Source organism: Megascapheus bottae, chromosome X (genome assembly GCF_031878675.1).
Source record: "Megascapheus bottae isolate mThoBot1 chromosome X, mThoBot2.hap1, whole genome shotgun sequence".
NCBI lineage: Eukaryota > Metazoa > Chordata > Mammalia > Rodentia > Geomyidae > Megascapheus > Megascapheus bottae.
Window position 1 is genome coordinate 48,566,960 of NC_143547.1, and position 13,363 is coordinate 48,580,322.

At 41.0% G+C, this 13,363-nt stretch overlaps 1 long non-coding RNA gene and 1 pseudogene across 2 annotated transcripts in view; one reads left to right on the forward strand and one right to left on the reverse strand.

Moving 5' to 3' along the window:
• The window catches only part of LOC150041030 (uncharacterized), a 51,727-nt gene extending 39,833 nt beyond the window's left edge, over nucleotides 1–11,894 (reverse strand). The window contains exons 1-2 of one of the 2 annotated variants that reach the window (XR_016533823.1): nucleotides 11,808–11,894; nucleotides 4,237–4,625 (exon numbers count right to left, since the gene is read on the reverse strand). This is a non-coding gene — a long non-coding RNA (uncharacterized LOC150041030). The remainder of the gene's footprint in view (nucleotides 1–4,236; nucleotides 4,626–11,807) is intronic. The other variant, XR_016533824.1, reaches the window with a different exon arrangement.
• LOC150041031 (low molecular weight phosphotyrosine protein phosphatase pseudogene) lies at nucleotides 6,846–7,503 on the forward strand (annotated as a pseudogene).
• Nucleotides 11,895–13,363: the final 1,469 nt, after the last annotated feature.

Sequence of the window (13,363 nt, forward strand, 5' to 3'; positions counted from 1 at the left end):
TCATGGGGCTTGAATTCTGGGCCTGGGAGTTGACCCTGAGCTATTCAGCTTAAGGCTAATGTCTACTGTCCTACTCCTTGAACCATAGCACCACTTCCAGTTTCCTGGTGGTTAATTAAGAGATAATAGAGATAAGAGTCTCATGGATTTCAGTGCCTGAGCTGGCCTTGAACTGCCATCCTCAGACCTCAGCCTCCTGAATAGCTAGGATTACAGGTGTGAGCCACTGCACTTGGCTTGTCTTTCTTATTTTTTATTTTTTCCAGTCCTGGGACTTGAACTCAGGGCCTGGGCACTGTCCTTGGGTTTTCTCAAAGCTAGAGCTTTACCACTTGAGCCACAGTAGCACTTCTGGCTTTTCCTATTTATATCGCAGTGAGGAATGGAATCCTTGACTTCCTGTATGCTAGGCAAGCACTCTACCACTAGGCCAAACTCCCCGCCTATGATTAAAAATTCTGAGCACAAGTGTGACACCTTGAGTTTAAGCCCCATTTCTTTCACAAAATAAATAAAAATAACAAAACTTCAGACAGTTTGTATACTATAAGAAGGCCAGGAGTATGGCCTAGTGGTAGAGTGCTTGCCTAGCATGAACAAAGCCCTGGGTTTGATTTCTTGGTACCACATACACAGAAAAAGCCGTGCTGTGGTCCCAAGTGGTAGAGCATTAATTTTGAGAAAGCTCAAGGACAGTGCCGAGGCTGAGTTCAAGCCCCAGGACTGGCAAAAAAGAAAAAAAAAGGAGCAGGACTAAGACCTGTTGGATGCTGTTTTAGCTACCAACTAATCTTTCCAATTCTTGAATATGGCTCCAGAAAATACAATTAAAAGCCTCAAAAATCCACATTGTCAGTTGCCAAATCCACATTGTAGGAAACCTCAGAAATGGTTATAAATGTAAATATTAGCAAAGGATTTGGAATACTTTTATTGGTCATTAAATCTATGGAATATAAAAAAGTTCGGGAAATAAAATGAAAAAGAGTAAAGAAAACTAGAGAGGACTGCTCTGTAAAGGACAGGTAAAAATGTAGAGTTCAGTGAAACTGCAGTTCATATCAACAAGAGGCCCAGGTGTGTTTGTCAAGGGGCTGGGCTTTCCCGTGGTATGCTTAAAGTGATCATTTCTACTCTCCTAATAAATCCTGTCTGTCCACTGATCATTTTCATTGTTTCACTTTATGTTCTGACACCAAAGGAAAAATGTTTCTAAGCATAGAATTGTATATTTGCTGGGTACAGGTGGCTCACAGCCATAATAGTACCCACTCAGGAGGTTGAGATGTTAGATTAGAGTTTGAAACCACCCTGGGCAAAAAAGTCCCTGAACCACATTACCTCCAATGAAGCACGCACATACGCACGCACACGTACGTGCATGCACGTGCGTACACGTACACACACACACACACACACACACACACACACAAAATCTGGAAGTAAAGCTGTGGCTCAAGTGGCACAGCATGAGCCTTGAGTGCTTTGGCCCTAAGTTGAAGCCCCTGGAAGCAGGAAAAAGTGAATACATAAATACAAATAAATATCTGTTTTTACACACATACATAAGTAGGATTATTAATTACTATGCATCTTTCTCCTCCAGATTAGAAGCTTTTTGTTTAATTGATCAATATTCATACTCAAAATCCTCCTTACATATCATTGCTCAAAAAAAAAAATCCTTTCCTTTTTCTCTTTCAGCTCATAGGAGATGGCGAAAAGTCAAGTTCTTTCAAGACTTCCTGTGTTTATTCCATCGCTATTTTTTTCTCTGAATTTAGTATAGTTAGCACATTATTCGCAAAACTCTGTTGCAAGTGCTTTGTTAAATATTGTAGTTAATGGATTCCCTATACTCAGATAAAGTAGGTTAGTAGCTACTATTGGCCTTTTTTCACTCAGTGTTCACTTCCTTCTAACTATTTTAATGGATATTTTCCACTTGCAAAGGTACTTTATGTTGTTAAAAACAGGAAATACCCAATGGAAAAAAAATGGATGCGTCCTGTAATGCCATCAGGCAGGCACAGAGCCATTTTAGAATTTTCTGCATATTTTTAAAACCCTTGTTTCTCTCCTTTGGTTTCTGTGATAGCTTTCTTGTGATTTATTTTCAATCTTCCTGGTTTTTCTTTATGAATCTGGACTTTTATTTTTTAATATATTTTTATTGTAATTAATAGAAAGGTTACATTATATTAGCCAGATAGAAGGTTCATTACTTAACAAACATGGCTACCCCTTCTCCTGTTTGTCCCCATTTCCCTCCCCCCACCCTCTCCCCTCATCTTTTTTTACCCCCTGGACTTTTTAGTTGAAGCATGTACTACTATATTTCCAGATAAAACTATATTGATCACAGAAGCTTTAGCTTTACCATAACAGAATCCAAGTAACGTTTTCTTATACTATAATAAAAAGGATAAATATTAGCAACAAACATTCCTTCAGGGACCGGGAGTTTGGCCTAGTGGTAGAGCGCTTGCCGAGCATCCACGCAAATCCCAGTTCGCTTCCTCCGAACCACATACATAGGAAAAAAAAAAAGCAGAAGTGGTGCTGTGGCTCAAGTGTTCGAATTCTAGCTTTGAGAAAGTGCTCAGGCTCTGAGCTCAAGGCACAGGACTGGCGCGCAAAAAAAAAAAAAAAGAAAAAAGAAAAAAGAAAAAAAAAGGAAGGTAAAGAAAAGAAAAAAAAAAAAGAAGTGCACATTTTCCAAATTCGGTGAAAACTGGTTTATGGAGGGGGAGTTGAGCCCATTTTCTGCCTAGAAGCCGGGACTTTGACTCTAATTCGAATTCTACTACCTACACCATGTTTTATGCGACTTTAAAAAACAGCGTACAGCAAGGAGGAAAAAGGGCACCTTTTGCTGCACGCTATAATCCTAGCTGCTCAGAAAACTGAGACCTGAGGATCAGTGTGAAGCCAGCAGCTACAGGACATTTTCTGTGACCACCAGAAAACCAGAAGTGGAGCAGCAGCTCAAAATGGTTCTAGACCTCGGTACAAAACCTCCCGGATGCTTCCTAACCCTGAATTCAAGCCCCACCACACACACACAAAAGCCTCCTCCAGCAGGTGGGAGGCTACTTTGTTATGTAGGGCCGGCCTTTATCTACCAGGTGATGTGAGGCTCCATTTTAGATTTTCAGATCTCTCCTCCATATTGGGTTTGTGAGTTTCGGGGGGAGGGGAGCAAGCATTCTGAGTTAAGGAAAAAGCTAAACATATAATCCGATGTGATTTTTTTTTTACTAGCTACTTTGTTATAACAGGCTTTATAAGTTCTGCGTGTTTAATTCACCTCACTAGGTAATACAGATCACGTGTTCTCAAAATTCGTATATTAAGCCCCTAACGCAAAAATGAATGTATTTATCTAGATTACAAATTGTGGGCTGAGGATGGCGCACGGTTACAATCGGAGCTACTCAGAAGGCTCGGATCTGTGAGGATGGCGGTTTTTAGCTTGCTCGGAGACAAAAGTCCAAGAGACTCAGCTCCAATTAATTACAAGGAAAGCGAAAATGGCGCTATGGCTCCAACCGCTTCACCCGCAGCCTTAGAAAGACGGGAACAGCGCCCAACCCCCCCCCCCCCAAGATCAAGCCTCGCGACCCACAAAAAAAAATTAAAATAAAAAAAATACAAATAAGCGTTGCCCAGGTGAGCTCACGAGGGGGTCAGAGACGGCTTTTTGCTGTGTGCTACTGGTATCTGGAAAGACGAGGTACAGGCATTTGCCAAAGCTCGCATGGAGGCAGTGGGTGCTCGGGAAAGCTCACTCGCGCCCCGCTGCCAAAGCAAGTAATGGGGCGGGAAGGCGGGAAAAGTAGGGAGTGTAGTAGGTACTCGTCCCCGTGGATTTGAGTGAGACCCCCACGGAAAGGGTAGCGGGTTCCCAAAGCGGTGGTCTTTCGAGAGAAATCTCCCTCAGAAATTTAGGCGCCCGCTTTGGAGAGCACTGCGGCGATCGAAGAGGAAATGTGGCGGCCACATTCCCTGGGGAGTGCAAGCCCATGGCGGGATGGTGGCGATCGGGGACGAAACGGCCCGCAAAATATACGCCGCGAGAACGTCACAATCCGTGCTGTGTGCGCGGATCTTTTGGAGATGGCGGCGAGCGTGGGGAGTGGTAGGCTTGGCCCGCCAACGCCAAAAAAGAAAAAAAAAAAAGCAACAATCCCAGTGCCCCGGAGGAAGGGAGGGAGAGAGAACGAGTTCGGTTACCTGGGCTTTCCAGACGAATTACGGGGAATCTGGATTCCACGGAGCGTACCAGGAGGCGCGTGGAGGTCTCAGGGAAATGGCAGTAGGATTGGATCCAAGCTAAAAGGAGACAACACCAGCGAGCGCCCGGAAAACGGCAATCGCCGCCGGCCACACACGTCTTCCCGTCGAGCTGAGCACGAACTACTGGGAAGACAGGATTGCCTCTCAATCGCGGTTACAATCCGCCCCCCATTTGCTCTGGCCCCGCCTCCTTCTCCGCCCGGCTTTTGAAAGAGAATTGGGACTGAGGAATCTGCAGGGAATTACGAACAGATTCGGATCTTTTTTTCTAGATGACCCGAAGATTACTTGCTAATGAAGCGTTTTATTCATAATAGATGCAGGATCTAAGGGCAAAAAAAAAAAAAGGATTACAGCTAGATTCAAACTGTAGTGAGCACAATAGTCGTATAGTAAATTTATCAAGGGCAAAAAAACTTTACGGGGGGGGGGGGGAGAACCAACTTTACCGGTGTAGGCTATAAATCTTAAGACTAATGGTAAACTAATCTAATTATAGGGGAGGGGAGGATTTACAAAAAAAAATTGCCTGTGCACATAAAAAATTCAGAAAAAGCAGCTTCTTGAAAATAGCAAAAGAATTAAATCTTTTTCACATAATTTTAAAAATGGCTGAAGCACCCTGGGAGTTTACCCTACTGGTAGACGGCTTGCTTAGCATGCACGAACACCTGGATTCCTCGGTACCACATATATATATATATATATATATATATATATATATATATATATATATATATATATATAGCAGAAGTGGTGCTGAGGCTTTAGAATTCACAAGCCAAGGGGCTGATCACTCTAAGGCCATGAATTCAAGCCACAGGACTGTCCAAAAAAAAATAGCTGAAGCTAAGCAGGAATTGAAAAAGTTTTTGTTTTTAGTATCATCAGTGAATTTCAGCAAACATCACAAAACAATGGAAACCCTTTGGAGGCACAAGCAACCTTAAGAAAAAGAGAGTGGAAGCAGGCTCTAAGCCCGCCATAGACTACGTGCTCACCATTCCAAAGAATATTGAAATAATCCCACAATTTTAGCATGTTTAGAATTTATGCCCTTCAGATAAACTTCTGCCAGTGAAATACCTTTGCTTCCCAGCATAAGAACAGAAATTACCTTGGTGTGCAATTTACTTTTATTGAAATGCATATTTTGTTTTAAAACCTTAAGAGGCAACATTCAAGAAAATGTCAAGGTAGCTTCAGTGCTTAGTGGTATTCTAAGAGGTTTATATTGTTTCACAAAATAAGTTCAACATAAGTGGCATTTATAGGGTGTGTGTGAGAAAAGAAATGTTTCTAGGTATTCTTACCACTTTCTTTTTTATGTGCTGCTTCTGGGTGTTCACAATTGCTTTTATTTACTTTTTTGTTATTGAGTTAAAATACATTTGTAATATGAGGCATTTTTACTGTGTTATTTCCATACATTACACATCACATATTTGAAACAAATTCACCATCTCCATAGTTGCTTTAAAATGTCTTGATTTTCCAACAAAGTTACATAAATCAGATAAAGTACATTTCTTTTTGGATAATTTACCCCTTCCCTCACTCCTCAGTTTTTTCCCTCCCGTTCTACTTCATTTTCTTTTTTTTTTTGATTCTTTTTTTATTGTAATTAGTAAAAGGGTTACATGATATTTGCCAGATAGAAGGTGCATTAATTCACATACATTGATACCCTTTCACATGTCTTGGTACCCGTTTCCCTCCTCTCTAGTTCATTTTCAACACAGAGTGCAGTGAGTACCATTGCTGCATTTGTTTACCCTTTTCTGGTCTTATTCTTGTCACTTTGGCAAATTAAGTGTGTAAATAAGCTTCAAGGGGGGCCATGAGTTTCTGACATTGTGTTTGTTCTGGGTGGTATGGCTGCAAAATTACACAATTTTAAGACATTGGCATCAGAATTGAATTTATCTCTGTAATGCTTTTTTTTAGTACTTGAGGAATGTAGTTATTAATATTTTATTGTTTTTCTCCAATCTTTGTAGGAGTCATTTTCAGTAGAACAAATGTACTAGTAAAACAAAAAGTTATCTGAGGTCATAAAAACAATATAGGAGCCAGGAGTTTGGGCTAGTGGTAGAGTGCTTCCCTAGCATGCATGAAGACTCAGGTTGAATGCCTGGGTACCATATACATAGAAAAAAGCTGTAAGTGGTGCTGAGGCTCAAGTAGTAGAGCTCTAGCCCTGAAAAAGCCCAAGGACAGTGCTCAGGTCCGGAGTTCAAGCCCCAGGCCTGGCAAAAAAAAATATAGGGCTGTGAATGAAACTCAAGTGGTAGAGTCCTTGCCTACAAATCACAAGGTCCTGAGTTCAAACCTCTATACAGCTTGAAATAAAAACCAAAATAAACAAAATGGATGTAAATAGGCAAGCTACAGACAAAGGCAAAAAATTTATTGTAAGTATACCTGAGTATAATCTATATACAAAACATGTACTTTTTATAAACAAGTTAACCTTTTGCAATAATTATTCAATAACAAAACGGAAACAAACAGAAAAATTCGTATCATGAGGAGTGCTAAAAGTGTCCTATGGAATGGAATAATAAAACACCCCAGCCCAGCGACCACTCAGGAAGATGGCAGAGCGCAGCCCCAAGTCCGTGCTGTTTGTGTGTCTGGATAACATTTGCCGGTCACCCATTGAGAAACAGTTTTCAGAAAACTTATAGCTGACCAAAATGTTTCAGATAACTGGGCCATTGACAGTGGTGCTGTTTCCGACTGGAACGTGGGCCGTGCCCCAGACCCCAGAGCTATGAGCTGCCTAAGAAATCATGACATTAGCACAGCCCATAAAGCAAGACAGGTTACCAAAGAAGACTTTGCTACATTTGATTACATACTGTGTATGGATGAAAGCAATCTGAGAGATTTGAATAGAAAAAGTAATCAAGTTAAAAACTGCAAAGCTAAAATCGAACTACTGGGGAGCTATGATCCACAAAAACAACCCATTATTGAAGATCCCTATTACGGAAACGACTCCGACTTCGAACTGGTGTACCAGCAGTGCCTCCGGTGCTACAGGGCCTTCCTAGAGAAGGCTCACTAGACTAGCCCTGCCTGCAGCCAACCCAGCGACTCGCCCACTAGTCCTGTGCCTACGTGTAATGGCTTTCCTTAGCCCCAGCCCCTGTGGTTACTTCAGCTGACTTACTCTTTCTTATCTTAAAAATAATTGTAGGTGACAATTAGTTTTATTTACCCAAGAATAAAAGGGGAAGTTAGTTGACTAGTGGAACTTCTCATTTTTCCCTGATTACAAAACGGTGGAACAAGTAAATATGGAAGAACAAAATACAACCCAGTGAAGTAATAATGACCTGAGGGGTGCAGTCTACCTGGCATGTTGCATGCCTAGCACTGCTCAGTGCGGCTCCTCACCTTGTACCTGGCTGGCCTGTGCTTCTTCAGAGTCACAACAGCTCTACTGATAACAGCTCCCTCGCCTACCTGAGACATGTTTTAGCTCAGTCTACTCACAGCGTATACTTGTATGTTTTTAAATAGAAGCAAGGCATGGCAGTGCCTATAAACCCAGCACTTGGGAGGCTGAGACAGGAGGATCATAGGTTCATTTTCAGGCTGGGCTATAACTTGCCTCAAAATGCAAAATAACCCAGAATAAGGAAAATTGGTGGAATAAATCTTCAGCAGTTTTACTACTTGTTGCTTTGTATCTAGTTTATTTCATGGGAATCAGCTTATTTGCTCTGATTTGAGCCACTTTGCCTTTAAGAATTGAATTCTATACTGGAAGTACACTTGTATTGCAGGTTACCTTTCATCAGTAGAAAGTATGTTTTCCATATACTCAGGTGTCCAACAAAAGCTGACCAGATGTGAAAACTTTTAAAAATTGCAGATTTCTGTTATGTTGGTGTACCATAATGGTATGTGAGTAGTAATTCCTTCATCAGTATTTAATAACTTCCAGGCAAACAGGTAACTTAGGTGTACCATCAGCTCACCTCAAATCCTATTTCAGAAAATATTGTTTTCAAAATAAACTGTGGAATTATATAAGATCATAAATAAAAAATAAAAAAATAAAAGACTCCGTATAGCAAAAACAATTCTCAGCAGAAAGAACAGCACAGGAGGAATTTCAATACCTAACTTTAGACTCTATTACAGAGCTATAGTGACCAAAACAGCTTGGTACTGGTACAAGAACAGGCCTGAAGACCAATGGAATAGAACTGAGGACACAGATATTAACCCACAGACATATAGCCACCTAATCTTTCATAAGGGAGCCAAAAAAATACAATGGAAGAAAGACAGCCTTTTCAACAAGTGGTGCTGGCAGAACTGGCTAAGCACATGCAGACAACTAAAGTTGGATCCTCCTTTGTCACCCTGCACTAGAATTAACTCCAAATAGGTCAGAGGCCTGGGGGGAAAAGCAGATACACTGAAAACTTTACAGGAAGGAATCGGAGATACACCAGGTCTCCTGGGCACAGGTTGAAACTTTCTTAATAAGGACCCAGAAACAAAACAAATCAGAGAAAGTTTGCATAAGTGGGACTGCATTAAACTGCAGAGCTTCTGTATGGCAAAGGACATAGCTAGCAAACCAACTAGAAAGTCTACAGAGTAAGAGAAGATCTACACTAACCATACAACGGACAAAGGCCTCATATCTAAAATATATCAACAGCTCAAAAAATTGAATCACCCCAAAACTAATCTCCAACGAAACAACCATCCCATTAAAAGATGGGCCAAAGACTTAAAGAGAGTCTTCTCTGAAGAAGAAATAAGAATGGCCTATGAACACATGAAGAAATGCTTGACATCTCTGGCCATAAAAGAAATGCAAATTAAAACAACTCTAAGATTCCACCTCACTCCAGTTAGAATGGCCAGGATGAAGAAATCTAGTAACAACAGATGCTGGAGGGGATGTGACCAGGAGAGATCACTACTATACTGTTGGTGGGAATGCAAACTCGTTCAACCACTATGGAAAGCAGTATGGCAGTTCCTCAAAAGACTAAACATAGAACTCCCCCGCTATGACCCAGCAATTCCACTACTTGGCATTTACCCAATCGTCCAGAAACAAGGACATACTAAATCCACCAGCACAACAATGTTCATTGCAGCACTATTTACCATAGCAAAGACATGGAACCAACCTAGATGTCCCTCAGTTGATGAGTGGATCAACAAGATGTGGTATTTATACACAATGGAATTCTATGCTGCTGTCAGAAAGAATGACATCGTCCCATTTGTAAGGAAATGGAAAGACTTAGAAAAAATCATATTAAGTGAAATAAGCCAGACTCAAAGGAACATAGGCTCAATGGTTTCCTTCATTTGTCATAATCAGTAGAAACCTTGGGCTCTCCTAGCAGTGATTTACAATAGAACAAAATCTAGATATATAAGGCCATACAGAATGATGCTAAATGAAATGACCTCCCTGGATATAGAAACAAAAACCATATAATGAGTGATTGTTGTCCTAAATGTACTATGTTATCTCTCATCTCTTTTGCTGTCCCTTGGTTACATCATATTGTGACAGTATTTCACCTTGTTATCTGATATATTGTACATAGGCGTATTTGGTTATTTGAAATTGGATAGGGAAGGGGGGAAACAAGATGAGGGCCGGCAGTTGGGTGGAAGGAAATGGAGACCAAGACATGAGAAAGGGCACCAATGTATGTGAAGTAATGCACCTTCTATCTGGTGAATATAATGTAACCCTTCTATTAATTACAATAAAAATATATGGAAAAAAGTGTCCTATGGAAGTAAAAAAATCTCTCAGAATCAACTCTTCAGAACTCTGGAATCTGATAAAAAAAAAACCTTACAAGATGGTGGTATCAACAATATGGCTGAGTAGGAAGTCCCAATCCCTCATTTCCCCCACAAAATACATCTCAACTAAACTATATTATAACTCATTTATAACTGTAAGAAATAATTGGAGTAGGGGGAGGATCTGAGAAAAACATGGGAAGGGGTAACAATGTTCAAGAAGTAATATACTTCATGAATGTAACTGTAATCCTCTGTAGATCACACCAACAAGAAAAGAAAAGAAATAATTATAAATTGGCTAAAATTATTTCTTAGGAGCCCAGGCAAGAGAGGACTGATTAGGAATACCATGCAATAGAATAGCTAAAGCCTTGAGAAGACACAAGTGAGATTTGTAGAGAAAATGAGACCTTTAAAAGCAACTATAGAGGCCGGGAGTTTGGCCTAGTGGTTAAAGTGCTTGCCTAGCATGCATGAAGACCCGGGTTCGATTGCTCGGTACCACATACATAGAAAAAAGCCGGAAGTGGTGCTGAGGCTCAAGTGGTAGAGCTCTAGCCTTGAGAAAGTCCAAGGACAGTGCTCAGGCCCTGAGCCCAAGCCCAGGACTGGCAAAAAAAAAAAAGCAACTATAGAGAGGACAAATTTTCTTCCAAGTGTACCATATGCATGTATGGAAATATCACAGTAAAAATATCATGGTAAAACTGCCTCATATTATGAATATATTTTACCTCCACTGTATTAGAACTCATTTGTAATGATAAGAAATAATTATAAACTTATGTGATGATTACAAAATTATATAACTTCTGCATAATTTCTTTCTTGGAGTCTCATAAAATAAAGTGGAGGGGCTGGGAGTTTGGCCTAGTAGTAAAGTGCTTGCCTAGAATGCATGAAGACCCAGCTTTGATTCCTCCATATCACATACATAGAAAAAGCCGGAAGTGGTGCTGTGGTTCAAGTGATAGAGCTCTAGCCTTGAAAAAGCCCAAGGTCAGTGCTCAGGCACTGAGTTCAAGCCCCAGGAAGGGCAAAAAAAATAAAAATAAAAACAAAGTAGAGGGGCCGGGAGTTTGGCCTAGTGGTTAAAGTGCTTGCCTAGCATGCATGAAGACCCGGGTTCGATTCCTCGGTACCACATACATAGAAAAAAGCTGGAAGTGGTGCTGAGGCTCAAGTGGTAGAGCTCTAGCCTTGAGAAAGTCCAAGGACAGGGCTCAGGCCCTGAGCTCAAGCCCAGGACTGGCAAAAAAAAAAAAACCAACAAAGTAGAGGGGTTGTTTTTCAGAAAGAAAACTATCTGTAGTTCTGGGAAAAAATCCTCATACACAGCTGGCTTTGACATTACTTAGAATCAGAAGATCAGAGAGAGGCTACATGAGTCTATGTTTTTAGCTGAGGTCAAAGACATAACAAAGGCAAGGTGCTGGTGACTCATGCCTGTTATGCTAGCTGCTCAGGTGGCTGAGATCTGAACATCACGGTTCAAAACCAGCCTCGGCACGAGTAAGACTCATCTCCAATTAACTACTAGAAAAGTGGAAGTGCAGCTGTGGCTCAAAGTGGTAGAGCTCTAGCTTTAAGCAAAATGAACTCCAAAAGACATCCCCTCTGCTCCAAATTCAAACCCCATGGAGGGGGTGGGGAAGACACAAAAACAATTGTAACAAAAATCTAGACTTGGCTGTACTTACCTGTAAGAATTGGAACTTGATATTGTTGATTCACTCTGGATTTCATGAGTTATAGAAATTGATTCCTTTAATAACTAATGGCAATGGAAATATAGACCTCTCCCTAAAAGACAAAATAAAATGAGAACATTTGTTCAATTTTTTCCCCCTGGACCCTGCACCTCTGTCTAGTGCAATATAATGCATATGGAGGAAGCAATACCCTTTACAGCTTCCCTTTTTGGGAATCAAAGAGATCTGGGAAGACCAAATTTGTTACATTCTAACTTGATGTCATGCTTCTACAAGGTTTAATCTAAATGAAGTCTAAATTAGAGCTCAAATGACCAAAGAAACACTCTAGATTTCAATCTAGGGGAAGCCACTGGAATGGACATGGCTTAAGGAAACCACAAGTAGTTGGCTGGAGGCAAAACATGATTGATTGCAAAACTACTGCAGAGTAGGACATCTAAGCCCTTGAGAAAATACAAGTAGGCTCTGTAGGAAACATTTTAAAGCAACTATGGGAAGGGTGAATTTGTTCCAAATATATTATGTATAATATATGGAAATACTACAGTAAAACTGCCTCATATTCCAAATGTATTTTTTTGGCCAGTCCTAGGGCTTGAACTCAGGGCCTGAGCACTGTCCTTCGGCTTTCTCAAGGCTAGAGCTCTATCACTTGAGCCACAGCACCACAGAGGACTCCAATTCAGGTCTTCCTGCCTGCTAGGCAGGCACTCTACCACTAGGCCAAACTCATGGCCCGACAAAGGCGTTTTAATTAAAAAACAAAACAAGAAAAAGAGCAAATAAAAGCAATTGTGAGGCTGGCTGTTTGGTTGATGTGGGAGAACTGACTGTCCAGCAAGCCTAAAGCCCTAAATTTAAATCTCAGACACACACAGGGAGAAAAACAAAAAACTGTGCATTCACTTGCTGATTTCAAAACACTACAAAAGTATAGTAATAAAAAAAATATGGGGGCTGGGCGTTTGGTCTAGTGGCAGAGGGCTTGCCTAGCATGCACATTGACCTGGGTTCGATTCCTCGGTACCACATACATAGAAGAAACCCGGAAGTAATGCTGAGGCTCAAGTGGTAGAGCTCTAGCCTTGAGAAAAGTCCAAGGATAGTGCCCAGGCCCTGTTCAAGCCCCACGACTGGCAAAAAAAAAACCATGGCATTGGTGGCTCACACCACAATCCCAGCTACTCAGGAAGTAGAGATTTGAGGATCACAGTTCAGAGAGTCAGCCAAGGCAGGAAAGTGTGAGACGCTCATCTCTAATAAACTACCAGAAAACCAGAAGTGGCTCAAAGTGTTAGAACACTAGCCTTCATCAAAGTAGCTCAGGGACAGCACCTAGGCCCTGCGTTCAAGCATCACAACCACCCAAAAGAAAAACAACCCAAAACTACAGTGTTCCTAGGCTTTGTGGCTCATATCATTAATACTAGTTACTCCAGAGACTGAAATATGAGGGCTGAAGTTCAAAGCCAGCTGATACAAGAAACCCCATGTGGATCTTATCTCTAAGTGCCTACCAAAAATTCAGAAGTAGAGCTGGG